The 14,469-nt window shown below is 31.6% G+C and overlaps 1 pseudogene; it reads right to left on the minus strand.

Annotated features, from left to right (window-relative positions):
• Positions 1-6,216: 6,216 nt before the first annotated feature.
• Positions 6,217-14,172, minus strand: LOC132733581 (protein white-like; annotated as a pseudogene).
• Positions 14,173-14,469: the final 297 nt, after the last annotated feature.

Here is a 14,469-nt window from a genome sequence, read left to right on the forward strand (position 1 = left end):
ATTACTGTGATAGCAGGGTATTTTTCCATCAGAACAAAGGTGTTTATTGAAGACAATATAGGATATTTATTCTGAGAGGCAGCTCTGTCCTGAAGGAGGTAGTCATGTCACCAAGCAGGTAGTTCTATTGTAAAAGGGGAACAAAAATGATATCGGCAACGAATATAAAAAAGCTGTCGGTGAAAAATACCTTTCGGATGTTGGTACAACGAGTATAATTATGAAGAAAGAAATCAACTTTTTGATAATATTAATTCTATATTAGCAGTTACCCCGGATACATCATTCACTTCACGAGTCGATCTTACTTTATTCTAAACTTGCACTTTCAAATACCGTCCATGAACAGGCTCAATCAAACCGAGCCTACATCATTTTCAATTTAGCCGTATTGGGCTTTCTTTAGGGATTCTGTTGTTCTCTATTGTATGGTCACATCAGTTTTTTTTGTGCCTTGTGGCGGCTGTAAAAAGTCTCCCCGTACATTTAATCAAAGATGTTATATTTTCGATCCTTGAAGATCGTTCAGCACGACATAATTGTTGTGAATACATGTTATGTTGTATTTTTTGTTTCTTCTATTTTGCCATTTTCAACTTGGGTGGTTCCAGTATTCCTATTTGAAAACTGTATAATCATCCTTAGGATATGATGTCTTTTTTTTAATTTGTCGTATCTGTGATATGCAGGCTTCATAACCACGGATCTTTCAAAATTCCATTTAATTTAGTTCCGTCCATTGTTTTCTCGTTTAGGGCACACCATTCTTTTACTTTGAGACCGTACGCCGCTTTCTTCGAATGGCACTACTGTGTCTCATTGAAGGTTTCATAATAACCGCCGTGTGAACCCATCTGTGGATGTTCTAAATTCAAAATTTCATCATTTTCGTGTTTAAATGTTCTGCTTAAGCCGGTGCTAGGGGCGTTGACAGTAAGTTGCAATTTCCAAAATCGTCTATGGACAGGCTCAATCTAACCGACCCTTCAACATTTTCAATTTTTCCGTGTTAGGCTTTCTTTAGGGATTCTGTTTTTCTCTATTTCAAGATGACTTACTGTAGTAAGAGGTACAAATGTGAACACTGTGTACAACCTGAAACTTCACATTTCAAATGTACACACAGAATAACTTAACAAGAACACAGTATGTATACATTGCTTTTAAACAATTTGGTAGCCTAAGCGTTGAAGCGTCACATAGTGACCGTTCACATGGGAGAATAGAAATATGAATTATAAGGCAGTTATGAAAAGAAATATTCATCAAACTGTTGGTGTACTCGTTTTTAAAGGTTTCTAAGAAGATTTTGCTGCCCAGGGAGTTTCCCTTTTAGCTAACATACTATTTCCTACATTGTTTCAAAATAGTCAGAAAGTAAGGTTTCTTTTTCCTCTAAACATATTGAATATCCAGTAATGCTTTGTGGTGCTAATAATTAAAGCATTGTGAAAAAGTAACGCAGAATTAAGCGATTCTGTGGCCGAAACGAGCACCATGGAAAGGAATTGAACCAATATCTTTAATGTACATCAAACTGAAAGAAGTGGATTAGCGCATACGGTTGCTGATACATTATACTTTAAACCTCATCAAAATATTTCCCTTACAATTTTTATTTTTCAAGTTTTAAGTTTCGTCGTATCTTAAATTAGAATGTCGTATATATTACATTATGGACTTTGATATTCTGTGTACCCGACACATTAGCAAAACTACTCGTGTCTTGATATACACGATGTAAATGCATCATCTGAAACAGACAAATAGCTAGTATGTTTATGGTATGTAAATTCTGTACAACAAGTTAAAACCTTAACAGGTGACAAAACGTTTCAATGTTGCACGATTATCAATAACACGACTTGTCCGAAGTGTAGGGGAACCATTTGTTGATAGGTCACGTTCAGGTGCGCCTCGTTTGGCAGGATAATTACCTACGTCATTTCAGTGACAGAGATTGGCGTAAAATCAACTTTTTAAAGTGTTGAAAGACATTAACGTTACTTTAATGACTTTTCCTCAGTAAAGGTGTACGTAAACGTCAAGCAAAATTGGCCAATTGCCAGCAGCTGCAACAGTACTCCACGTTACCTTCTACGAAACTAGGATGGGTATATGAAAAGGAGATAGACTAATGTTATAGCCAGCGGTGGAGGCCGCATACAATACGTAAATGAAACGTTAATGACTAACGAGATATATTTTATCTGAGACGTAATTAATACTGATTGGCCATTAATCCTGTTTTTGAATGTAAATAACATTTCACATTGTCTTGAAATTGATATAAGATATGCAGAAAAATTAGGATTTAGCAGTTCTGTATCCTTTTAGACTTTATTAGTATAGTTCTTTAACTACTTTGTGAAAAGAAATTAACTGTATTTAATTTTATTACTGAAAGATGCATCGTGGTATGTTCAAAGTCCAAGTTGTAACTTTTAATGTAATTGTCGAAACAATTACTCTGCTTTTTCGACAAAAAGAAGGTGAACAGCAATACTGGACTTAAACCTTACCGAGAAGATAAGCGTTTTATAACATATGGTCTTATGACTGTTACTTGACACACAATTGCTTAATTGCTTCTCTACACACAGCATCATCAATGCTAAATTACATTAAATAAAAACAATAATTCATATAATTTTGTTGTTTCCATAAACGACGCAAGAAAGAACAAGTCTCATAACACTAAGTTTTAGACCTCTTTGCCTTCAAAAGCTAATAAATTCTATAAACAACCAGCATTACTAGCATTAGACCGATATTGTCCTGCAAGAAAGATTTTGGAACCGATCAATAACAATGGCAATAGCATAATAAAGACTTTATTTACGCATTGTATCGAAAAGATATTTTTGTCCGTACCTTGATGTAGTTGAGATACAGCATCACTTGTTTTCCGATGTGAAAATGACAGCTGCCGGTAGGAGATGTACTGTTACTATCACAAGCTACAAGCAATGTTGTATTATGTAATTTATTTTGTTATAAAGGGATTAATAGCATTTATTGGCGACGCCGGTGAGCGGCGTAGTTTTTTATTGAATACTTCTTTTTTTTTAGCAAATGGTAGGAGCTGTTATTATTAGCAGTTAGTATCATGTCATGTTGTGTTAATTAGTTTTATTTTGATTTTTAAACTCAAGTAAACAAATATGTTGTTATATTGGTATTTTGATTTATGTAACTTTATGTGTTCTAGTGTTCAACACTTGATCTGCGGATCATAAATTTGGATACTGCTCGGGTTTCAGCCAGGATACGACCATGTTAGCTCATCACACTAGTACTTATGAGTTCAAGAAAGTTAGATGAAACAGTATGTGTGAACCTTGATCATGTTTGCAACTCTTTACCTTTTGATATGGAAGAATATCACGTTCTGAAATTCCTTTAGACTTAACTACTTTAACACCAATTTGTTTAAGAGGCAAAATGGACAATGTTAAAGGTACACATTACATTACCCAATCTGCTCAAAATATTGACTTTTTGTATACATTAAATGTGCTGATTAAATGTCGGATCATTTTATAGCTTATAAACCATATCATATATAATAAACAAAAATCTAAAAGTTATTGAAAAAGAACATTTAGAGATAGAAAAATATACTAGAAACTTGTCTTTAATGATTACAACAAATCCAGGGTTTTAATGCAAACGATACAAAAGTATATAATTATGTATATATATATTGGTAATGCTGTGAAAATGGTGTATAAAATCGTACCATGCTGTCAAAACATGTTATAACGAAACGTTAGCTATAATAAATTCAATAAAAAGATGTTAAATACAAAACATGGATTTATATAATGCCGAAATTGAAATACTTACCAAATGAAACTGATATATTGGAGACAAGCACAATCACGGCAGTAAACACAAGAAATGCTTCAGTGTAGTTTAGAACCCTATATTTTACAATAAATGACATAAGCAAGATTGTGCAATGTATATTTCTGCATGTTCTCATTGTATAACATGATTTGAGAAAGAGTCAAAATATCATCAATTTCAAATATAACTAAACAATTTGGAAGAATGATTCAAATTTCAAATATTTTGAGAAATCTGCATCTAACCCATTTTTTTAAAAGATATATACTCAGTATAAATGGTTAAATAATACATTTTTATAGACGGCAAAGTTATATTATAAAATGTCGGCGTGATAACAAGTGATAATTTCGAAGCTACAATAATCATAAATCTGTTATATCACGTTTGCTAAATGATACTTTACCAATCATCCAGTATGCAATAGCTGAGAAGATAATTGGAATGATTAAGTATGAAAGCAACTGTAAATAAAAAAAGGGAATTTTATTTCTTTAAAAGAATGTAATAATATCTTACAGAAAAGGTATTGTAGACAAATATTTCTTGCATATCAGACAGGATTATCTACCGTTCACACCGGTGCTTGAAAAACCTGTTTTACACCCCTATGTATGACAAGTCGCGTGCTTTAAATGACGTCATTGCCGCATGCCTTTTATGAATGAATTGCGTTCTTAGGATGTCTTCATTTTAGCGTTATGAATGAAGTTGAAGTTCATACGCAACTATAAGAAAAAGTGCATAATGAGAATCAGTTTTCGTAATTTCTGTTCTGAAAATAATTGATATGTAATATGCAAGATAAAGAAATCAAATACCGGTTGTCAGTACTGACGGGAATATTTAGTTCTCGGGTAACTTTAGGGAAACTCGACGGGGCCTCGTTACCACCGTAAACAATTACCCTCGAGCTATATAATCCGGTCTGTTCCGGCAGCCAGTATTAGATTCTTATATGATTACTGAACACTAAAATGATTTGTATGGATACGATACCTTGAATGGCTTATATTAATCTTATCGTGTTAAAGGTTTGAACCTTGATCACATTTCAAACTCTTTACCTTATTTAAAGTGAGTGTAATTTCTGGATATATTTGAAAATCGAAAATGAAGATTTATTATACCTCTGCTAGAGTCGTGCTAATAAAGTAAATGTCCACCCTGTACAGCCCAATGCCGTACTCTCGATTGAAAATTGGTGTCTCTAAACGGAAAGACTGTAAAAAACATTTCTTGTGATCTATCATAAAAAATATTGCTACATCAACGTGACATTGCATATTTTGGTTACTTTGTAAACTAGATAGTAGTGATGTCCAAAGAAATAGAAAGACCGTCAACCATGAGTTAGCAACCAATTATTAAACAAGTAAGAATCATTATAAAATAAGAGCATATAACATTATCCACAAATGCAGCTCTACAATTCAATGCGCCGTTGGCGGACCAAACAATCATGAAGTTAAACAAATGCAACAACTGTATGTTCTCCGACTTGATTAACCGGGGTCACGTAAACAGAATTATAATAAAAGTACATTTAGGGACTGCCAAAAGTTCGAAATACCGAAACTGTTAAAACTTAAATTAAGTGCACAAAGCATATTTGTAACAGTCATATTTATAAGTATAAGAAATATAACCCCATTGATGTTCATAACACCTTCTTGGTCGTGGTTAAACTGGAGATAGATCAGCCCGAGTACTACGGATAATACCTGAAACCATCGTATTCATTTAAAATAGGATTTGAAACGAACTAATGGATCATTTTTCAACATCCAATGACACTGTGACATATGTTTGCTTTCAAGTTATTTGAAAACAAGAAGTTTTTTATATCTAAAACTGAATAAAATGTGGATATGCATTAAAATATTAAAGAAATTGAAACGAATTGAATATCTTTTTATATGGAAGAAGCAAAATCAACTTGTGTAAGTACATATATGATTAATACAGTATCTACATGATGAATTATTCTAAATATCAACACGTAGTAGGTTAGGAGTGTTGATAGTAGCTTGCACAGTCCCTGCTTTTCATGCACAGTTCAAACTCAAACCGAGTCTGCATTTTTTCAAATTGTCCATGTAAGAAGACTTTTTATGCTGCAACTCATTTGACTATCTTAAAATGTTATAGTATCTACGAAGTACACCAATAAAAATGTTTAATGAAAACATATTATCTTTCCTTTATTTCATTTACATGTCAGATCAAAGACATAAATGTTAATGACACTAATGTTAACAAAATGCCATGAACAAGTAAGTCATCAGTAAGTACTCACGATTGTCTGAAGTAGTCTTACTCTCATAAACATAGGCTCCCTGAGAGTCGTCTTATATGATCATGTCAAAACTGCTGCAAATTGTTCGTACCAAGGTGACCATATCTGATATATATACAAAATTAATATAAAGATGACACATATCTGATATACACAAATATAAAGATGACACATATCTGATATACACAAATATAAAGGTGACCCATATCTGATATACACAAATATAAAGGTGACCCATATCTGATATATACAAATATAAAGATGACACATATCTGATATACACAAATATAAAGGTGACCCATATCTGATATACACAAATATAAAGATGACACATATCTGATATATACAAATATAAAGGTGACCCATATCTGATATACACAAATATAAAGATGACACATATCTGATATACACAAATATAAAGATGACACATATCTGATATACACAAATATAAAGGTGACCCATATCTGATATATACAAATATAAAGGTGACCCATATCTGATATACACAAATATAAAGATGACACATATCTGATATACACAAATATAAAGGTTACCCATATCTGATATATACAAATATAAAGGTGACCCATATCTGATATATATACAAAATTAATATAAAGATGACACATATCTGATATACACAAATATAAAGGTGACCCATATCTGATATACACAACTATAAAGATGACACATATCTGATATATACAAATATAAAGGTGACCCATATCTGATATACACAAATATAAAGATGACACATATCTGATATACACAAATATAAAGGTGACCCATATCTGATATACACAACTATAAAGATGACACATATCTGATATATACAAATATAAAGGTGACCCATATCTGATATACACAAATATAAAGATGACACATATCTGATATACACAAATATAAAGGTGACCCATATCTGATATATAAAAATATTAAAGTAAGCATTTACTGTTATTTTCTTAACTTTTTAAACACATTCCTTTACATGATTCTAACTTTGGTTGATGAAATCATTATGTACTAAAACACTTTAATTTCATTAACTTGAATAACGATTAAAAAAATAATCATATTTGAGTCCCATCACTATTGTATTTATAAAAGAACATGTATATTTTCTTAATGTCGTTACTGTTGAATAAAGTATCGTTTTTGACGTGCATGATTGATTGGCGCTCATTTTTTAATTTACTTACTGAATTATGGGAGGAACTGTTTATTTCCTTTGGATGATTTTCATTCTTCATTTCTATGGCATTTGTTGTCTTTTCGAATTGATCACATATTGTTTGCAAAAGATACATTTTATATAAATATCTCAACGAGTAAGACAAGTAACACAATAACAAAGTAGGTAAATCAAATATTTCTAAGTTAAGGCTAAATAAGGTTAATTTATTAAGCTAAACAAACAGTAAAATGCTTAATACAATTATACAAGTTTAATATAATTTACACTCAGGAATTTCAACTTGTGAACAGATGTTTATACCTTAACATTATTTCAGCATTCAGCTTCATTACCAGGTACCACAGCCATAGAGGCTATAAAGAAATCACAAGGGTTGTAATTTTGTGGGCAGGGCTTACCGACACTGCAAATATAAATCAAAGTGCTGCAGCACTGAATGCGACGGACATGCAACCGGAGAGACACCAAGGCTTCTTTTAGAAAAACAAAACAAAATAAAAACAAAACACAAAATATATAACAGAGAAAATTTGTTCCATACAAGTTCGAGATTTGTAGAGCAATATATTTTGTGTCCCAAATTGATATAATTCAGATTTTCTACTTTCAAGCACTTAAATACAGAATGAAATTTATGCCTAAAAACTCTGGTCAAACTTGTAAATCAGTGTCCTTATCGATTTATTCTAAGAAATGATATGTAAATAGAAAAAAAAACTATCAACGAAATATTTCTAGAATAAATCCAGGCAAATAAACTTCAAACATAATACATTGTACATTTGAGAATGCTTTTTAGAATTGCTTCGTGTTATATCATAGTGGGCATACAGACAATAAAATATAAGTCATTTGTATTTTTATTTCTCTTGGATATGTCTCATTAAAAAAAAATTGGTTAAAATCATCAGCAATTAATAGTGTATTTCTTAGATTTTTTTATTTACAAGGTAAAGATGTAGAGGCCAGAGCACATCGTTTTTATTTTAATTTAAATGTCACTTAAGCACTACAGTGTTTAGTTGTCCTTTTCCACTTCACACTAAATTCCATTTTCAACTTGTTTGCTTCTTACAATTGTATAGCATTTCTAAAACTATTGCATTACAATCCGCTGGTTGTACTTCCTAATCGCCTGTCCAAAAATCAGAACAGGTAAAGCAGAATCTATTTTTAGAATATCGAAGGTTAACTCATATCATGACCTAGTAAATATGTAAACAAAACCACAAGAATCGGAAGTAGAACTGATATTATAACTTCCTTACCATGATTTCAAGACTACATGGCGGTAAAGTGTCTTACATGCATTTTCAAAAATAGATATTTATACTAGCCATTGAACTGTATCTAATATATTAATAACTGCTGAATATTCAGCTAAACCCGCGGTATGAGTCACGAAAATAGTTCTTCTATTATTAATGCGCAAGTTATCCTAGAGTCACGAAAAACTTTTGATTTGTTAATAATAATGTTTTGTATAATGTAGAAATATTTATTTCCTACTAATAATGTCTTGGAACTCAGAGGTTACACTTTATTGTAGTATAATTTGCTGTCCTACTTTTTCGACAGCGGTAAATCGTTTCAGCAGTAATTTGCATATTGCGCAATAATACTACGGGACTACAACGTTTTTATCAATAATATACGTTAATATTTTAACTTGGATAACTTAATTTGAAATTGAAAAGGCTAAATATGGAAGACATTAAGATATCCAGACAAAGTATGGGAGTTTTGAAGGATCAAATTCATGTACTATTTCTTGGGCTGTTAATTGGTTAAGGACACATTGCGCGAGTGTAGCCAACGAAATCCCATGTGTAGATGACTTAGCTCTGAACGCGCCTGAGGGCGCGTCCGTCGCAAAAATAAGGCGTGTGTTATGATACGAAAGATCCGAATTTCCAGTTTTTGCATAAATATAATGAAATAATATGTAAGTATGTATGAAAAGCCCAATGATTGGAAGATAAGGGGACCAAAGTGTAGTCCTTTGGCCAATTTGTCCACACTTTGATATCTCGCGACTGCTACTACTCTTACAGTGTATGATTGATTTCCAATTACCTTACGTAAACTGTTTTTGTACCTACATGTATGTGTGCGTGTAGACATATGACTTTTAATATCTTCCTTTTCTTACCAATTTCCAGGAAATTCCTTTATATTTTATAAAGTACTGAGTTGATGACACCCAAGGCGGTGGGTTTTCACAAACGACAGCCCGATTCAATAAATAAATTCATTACATAAAAAAGATACATTTTAATATTATTTATTTATTATTTGGACAGAGCAAGATGATTTCTTTGCATCAGAAATTTCGGTATCTAATTGAGTTATCAACTCAATATATCAAACACTGTCTTTCATGCCCAGATGAAAACATCAATAAACTTGAAGGCCCTCAAGCCATCTTGGCATTACACTAATATTGAACGAGTTAATATGACTCATATTCTGATAATAATAATAATCTTATAATAATAAGATGCATGATATCTTTCTTCTATTCACAACATAATGCTCATAACACGTTTATAGAAAAAGAGATTTACAAGTCTTAATGAGTAGAAATGTGCTGTATTCTCTTTATAATAGCATATTCAGTGTCACCTACAAATACCGACAAAAGTCAAACCTAAATGTTATCATTTGGCCAAAGTTGGTTTAGGGCCGAGTTTACTTGTAACTCTGACAAAATGGCGAGCGGAAGTAGTACAGTGGCACTTCTAGTTTTATAAAAATTAAGTTGCTTACCTTGAGAAAAAGCTGAGGGCATCATTTATACCTCCAAGAAATGCGACTCTTCCTTCAGCCATTATAAGAATTCTTGATAAAGAAACATGAACAATGCTTTAAGAAATTACGTAAAGTATGATTAAAGAAAAAATTGATTAGACGACGAGGATTAGAAGTACATTTACAGTACTGTAGGCAGTCAATATGTCACTTACATTTACATCACACAAAACCCGCAAAAATGCAACCGCATGCAAATGAAATTAATTTACATATAAATCATATCACTAAAAAATACACGAATAAGGATTATTTATATACTACAACATCGAACAGAATTTCAATTTGCACTGAATGGAATTGCAAAGCTTTCAAAAGGGCAACATAGATAAAGGTTTAAGAAATAAATAGCATCTATAATGTAAAATATTTCTACATCATATCTTCAATGATACTTATTCATTTTCAACTGTGATGAAAGTTACCTTCTATTTTTCTAATTGGAAATAACTTGATGCTAAGTTTAATTTCTCTTTATGTACACAAAAACAAGAAAACAAAGTATATTAATTTGTCCCTCTTACTAGGTGAATAAGACGAAAACTTCCGAGGAAGGCTGGTGAATTGTACACATAACCGTTATAGTGGTGGATCATTTAGTATCTAAAAATACAATATTTGTGGTAATCTTAACTACCCATTTAGCACAACAATGCGTTTTAAATGACAAAGCAATAAATAACTTTTACTCTGGAGGCATGACAACTCGTTTTGTTACCTCGTCACGAATTAAATGTATTTAATGTAAGCATAAAATGTTTTTCATTTTTCTTACCCATTTGTCATGAGGTTTATATTACAAAATAAATATACTAAGTGTGCTTAACTTTTTGTTTTAGAAAAAAACTATGATCAAAACGTTAGGTTGAAGTATTTATAACAAACCTCTGAAGCAAAGGAGAGTCGCCTCATTTCTCCTCCAGATATCCCTTTTATTCGGCCAGGATCCCCAATCATGTTATTCATACATTTCTGCAGACCAAGTTCATGAATGACTTTTTGTACTCGAGTCAACCTTTTATCCTTCGACAAAGTTCTATCCATCCTTAGTAAAGCCTATTAAAACATTCATTATAGGACCGACTGCTATTTAATTAAACATTAGAAAATGATTCATATATCGAACAGAAATCAACAATTTACAGGGTAATATTGATAAATAGTGAAACACCATACATAGAATGAGTGTAAAAACATTGAAAATGATATCTAAAACAGAAATTGAGTTCATTTGTTCACTTTTATGATAACAATTTATATAAGATATTTACAAATGTGTTGCTCTTTAGTACATGTAATATGTTGTAATAACTAAATTATATCAAACCTTCAAATGTTTTGCAAACGAGTATTTTGGATGGAAAGGGTAAATGTGTTATCTTACATTGATAACAATTTCAGGGGAGGGATAACTATCAAGCATATATGAACTTCTGTTTCCGTGCAAACATATATTTGACTAAGCTTCTTAACCTTGTTTTGATAATTTAATTACATCATATATCGATTTTATAGTTTTGAAAGACATATGTTTAAGTAATTAATATTTTTTACTTAGTTTTGATATAATGCTAGATTTTGCCTCACCCTAAATGTGGGATGTACTGTCATTGATGCAATAAACATGTCGTCCTGACGACCGTATGCAGAAATATCTCTTATATTTGTACCAGCAACGTTTCCATTGACTCTGATATCACCTGTGATTGATAAGGAGATTGTGTCCATCCTTGTTGTCAGGGTATTCAGCAAAGTTGTCTTTCCAGAACCACTAATAAAGTTATAAATAAAGCTTTTACGATTGCAATAAACTATAAATTCAACCGAGCATTCTATGTTTCATCATCTTGGTTTTTCCTTTATTATTCGAAAAATTGTGTTCATACATAATTTAATAATAACAGTTCAATACGGAAGCTTGTAAATATAATAAGTTTACCTCGCCCAAATGATAGCAAGTAGTGTTCCTGGCTTAATGTCTCCATAAACTGTGGAAAAAAGAAAGAATTGTAAATCTATGAAACTTCATAAAATGGACGATATTTCTTAAATTATGATTCAAATAAAAATCAAAATAAAATTGGTACAAATAAATCACTTTGATACATGAATTTTCTGTTTTTATATATGATAATAAGAATTCGAATGTACCCACCATTTTTTTCAGAAAATGACTGGGAGGGGCTATCGAGTAGTGTCGTCTGCAACATATACGACGTTTTGGTTTTATATGAACATTAATATTATCCCATAGTAACGTCACTCCATCTGCTTTTTCTTCCAAATTACGCCTGTTCAAATCATATTGGTCATGATTACAGGTTTCTTTGAATGTTTTTTTTTTCATTTTTGCTAAATATACATGATATTGTCATATGATTTTGCTTTTATTTCATGATTTCCAGTGTTTTACTGTAATATATCAGATGATTATATTCTGATTAACCACTAGTGAAATTTATAAAATATAATTTTCACTGTAGCCGGGCTATATCTGAATGCGGATGAAAAGAATATCATACCTAAATGGAATAACGGGCAAAAATAAATGCTGTCATACGTAAATTTTGTTTCTTTAGAAAAAGAAAGCCGATGTCATCATACACCATGTTAAAATGTAACAAAATTAGAGAAATTAAACAGCACTATATTTCAAACATTATGATGTGACGTCATGATGTGATGACGTCATAAAGGAAAATGGCAACATCAGTGAAAAGTACTTAAAATCACTTAAAAGCATGAAATAAAAATAATATTTATTTGTTTTACATATAAGATTGAAATATATTTCATTCGTGAACACCAGCATTTCTATTTTCAGTCTGGGCTACGTCACTCGTGAAAATATGTCATCTGGTGTTCAATCAGTGAAATATATTTCAATCTTACATGCAAAACAAACAAATATCCTCTATTTCATTTTGTTTCATACTTTTTCATTGCCTGAGACATTTGTTATCAAATCATTGTTGTTAAAAAACTTAAATAATTACTTACTTTCAAAGAGTCAATGGAAATCAGTAATATTTTTTTGCAGAAAACTGAAAACGTTTGCAATTGAAATATGCAATGATTGATATACAAAGTTATTTTAAACTATTTACTTTTATTTTGACTCTTTAATGTCACTAACTGGGCATGTAATACACTTACTAATAGCCAAAGTTGATTTTCAAAGGAAATAATTCCTCAGTTTTATGAGTACCATCATTTTACGTCTTTGCGCCTTTATACACATCATTTGCTCCTTTTAATGTGGCTAGGTGCAATTGTTCATACATATTTCATAAAATGTGTTCCTTTTTCCTTTTCTTGAAAAATAATTGAAATTATCCAATCTAAATTTTTGTTGCATCCTTATGTGATTAGCTGTTTATTTTGTTCTAATTAAGCATATTTATCTAACTATCATATAGTCTGAAAACTCGCTCTTAGAGATCCAATGTCATCATGGCAACTGTTGTAGCATTTTAAAACAAGAATCCCTTAAAAGGATTTTAAATAGCCGAAAAAATAACAGAGTGAAAGAAGATAAGAGCAAAACAACTTGCAATCTCTATATGATTTCGTAAATAACAACGTACTGTCGATCAGTTTCGAGTAATATTTCCACATTTAGGTTTATACGAAGCGTCTTGGTACCAATTAACATGTTCTATAAGATTGATTACTCCTACGGTACGAGATGAAAGGCCGAATTAGGAGTTTTATTAATTCCTACGTTCGACTTTGTATAATAAAACTCTAGACAAAACGGGCAATTCAAAGAAAATCGTTTGCATATACAATACTTCGCAAATCTCAACATTTCGGACCGGTATGTCGACGATGGAACAAGACACTTCACTCCCCCTCCAACCCCACCCCGAGTTTTCCAATCTTAACTTTCTTAAATCTCACCTTTCAAGACAGAGTGTGAGGTTTCTTGAGTTTGAAGTGTATTGGGTTGAGGTGTCTGTAAGCATCTGTGTTGTATCCCGAAAATTGCTACACAGTACTCGGCAACAAGCATATCAGGGCATTATGAAAATATCAAAATTTTAAAAGGCTATAAAAATTACAATTTCCATACGAACAAAACGAGCAGTTTGTCCATGCTTGGCCTTTTTGGATGATTACATCCATGTAGGTGCAGGGGAAAGAGGGGTTTAAGTGTCTTGTTTAAGCTCCGGAAAGTTGCGATTTGCGAAACAATATGCATGCATAAGTTGAAGTCTGAATTATATCCTAGTTTGAACAAAATTGACCCATACACATTCCTTTTAAAATCAATATTACTATACGAAATATTACATAATACAATAACATA

The sequence above is a fragment of the Ruditapes philippinarum genome, unplaced genomic scaffold (assembly GCF_026571515.1).
Source record: "Ruditapes philippinarum isolate M1 unplaced genomic scaffold, ASM2657151v2 ctg5586_1_1_1_1, whole genome shotgun sequence".
NCBI classification, from domain to species: domain Eukaryota; kingdom Metazoa; phylum Mollusca; class Bivalvia; order Venerida; family Veneridae; genus Ruditapes; species Ruditapes philippinarum.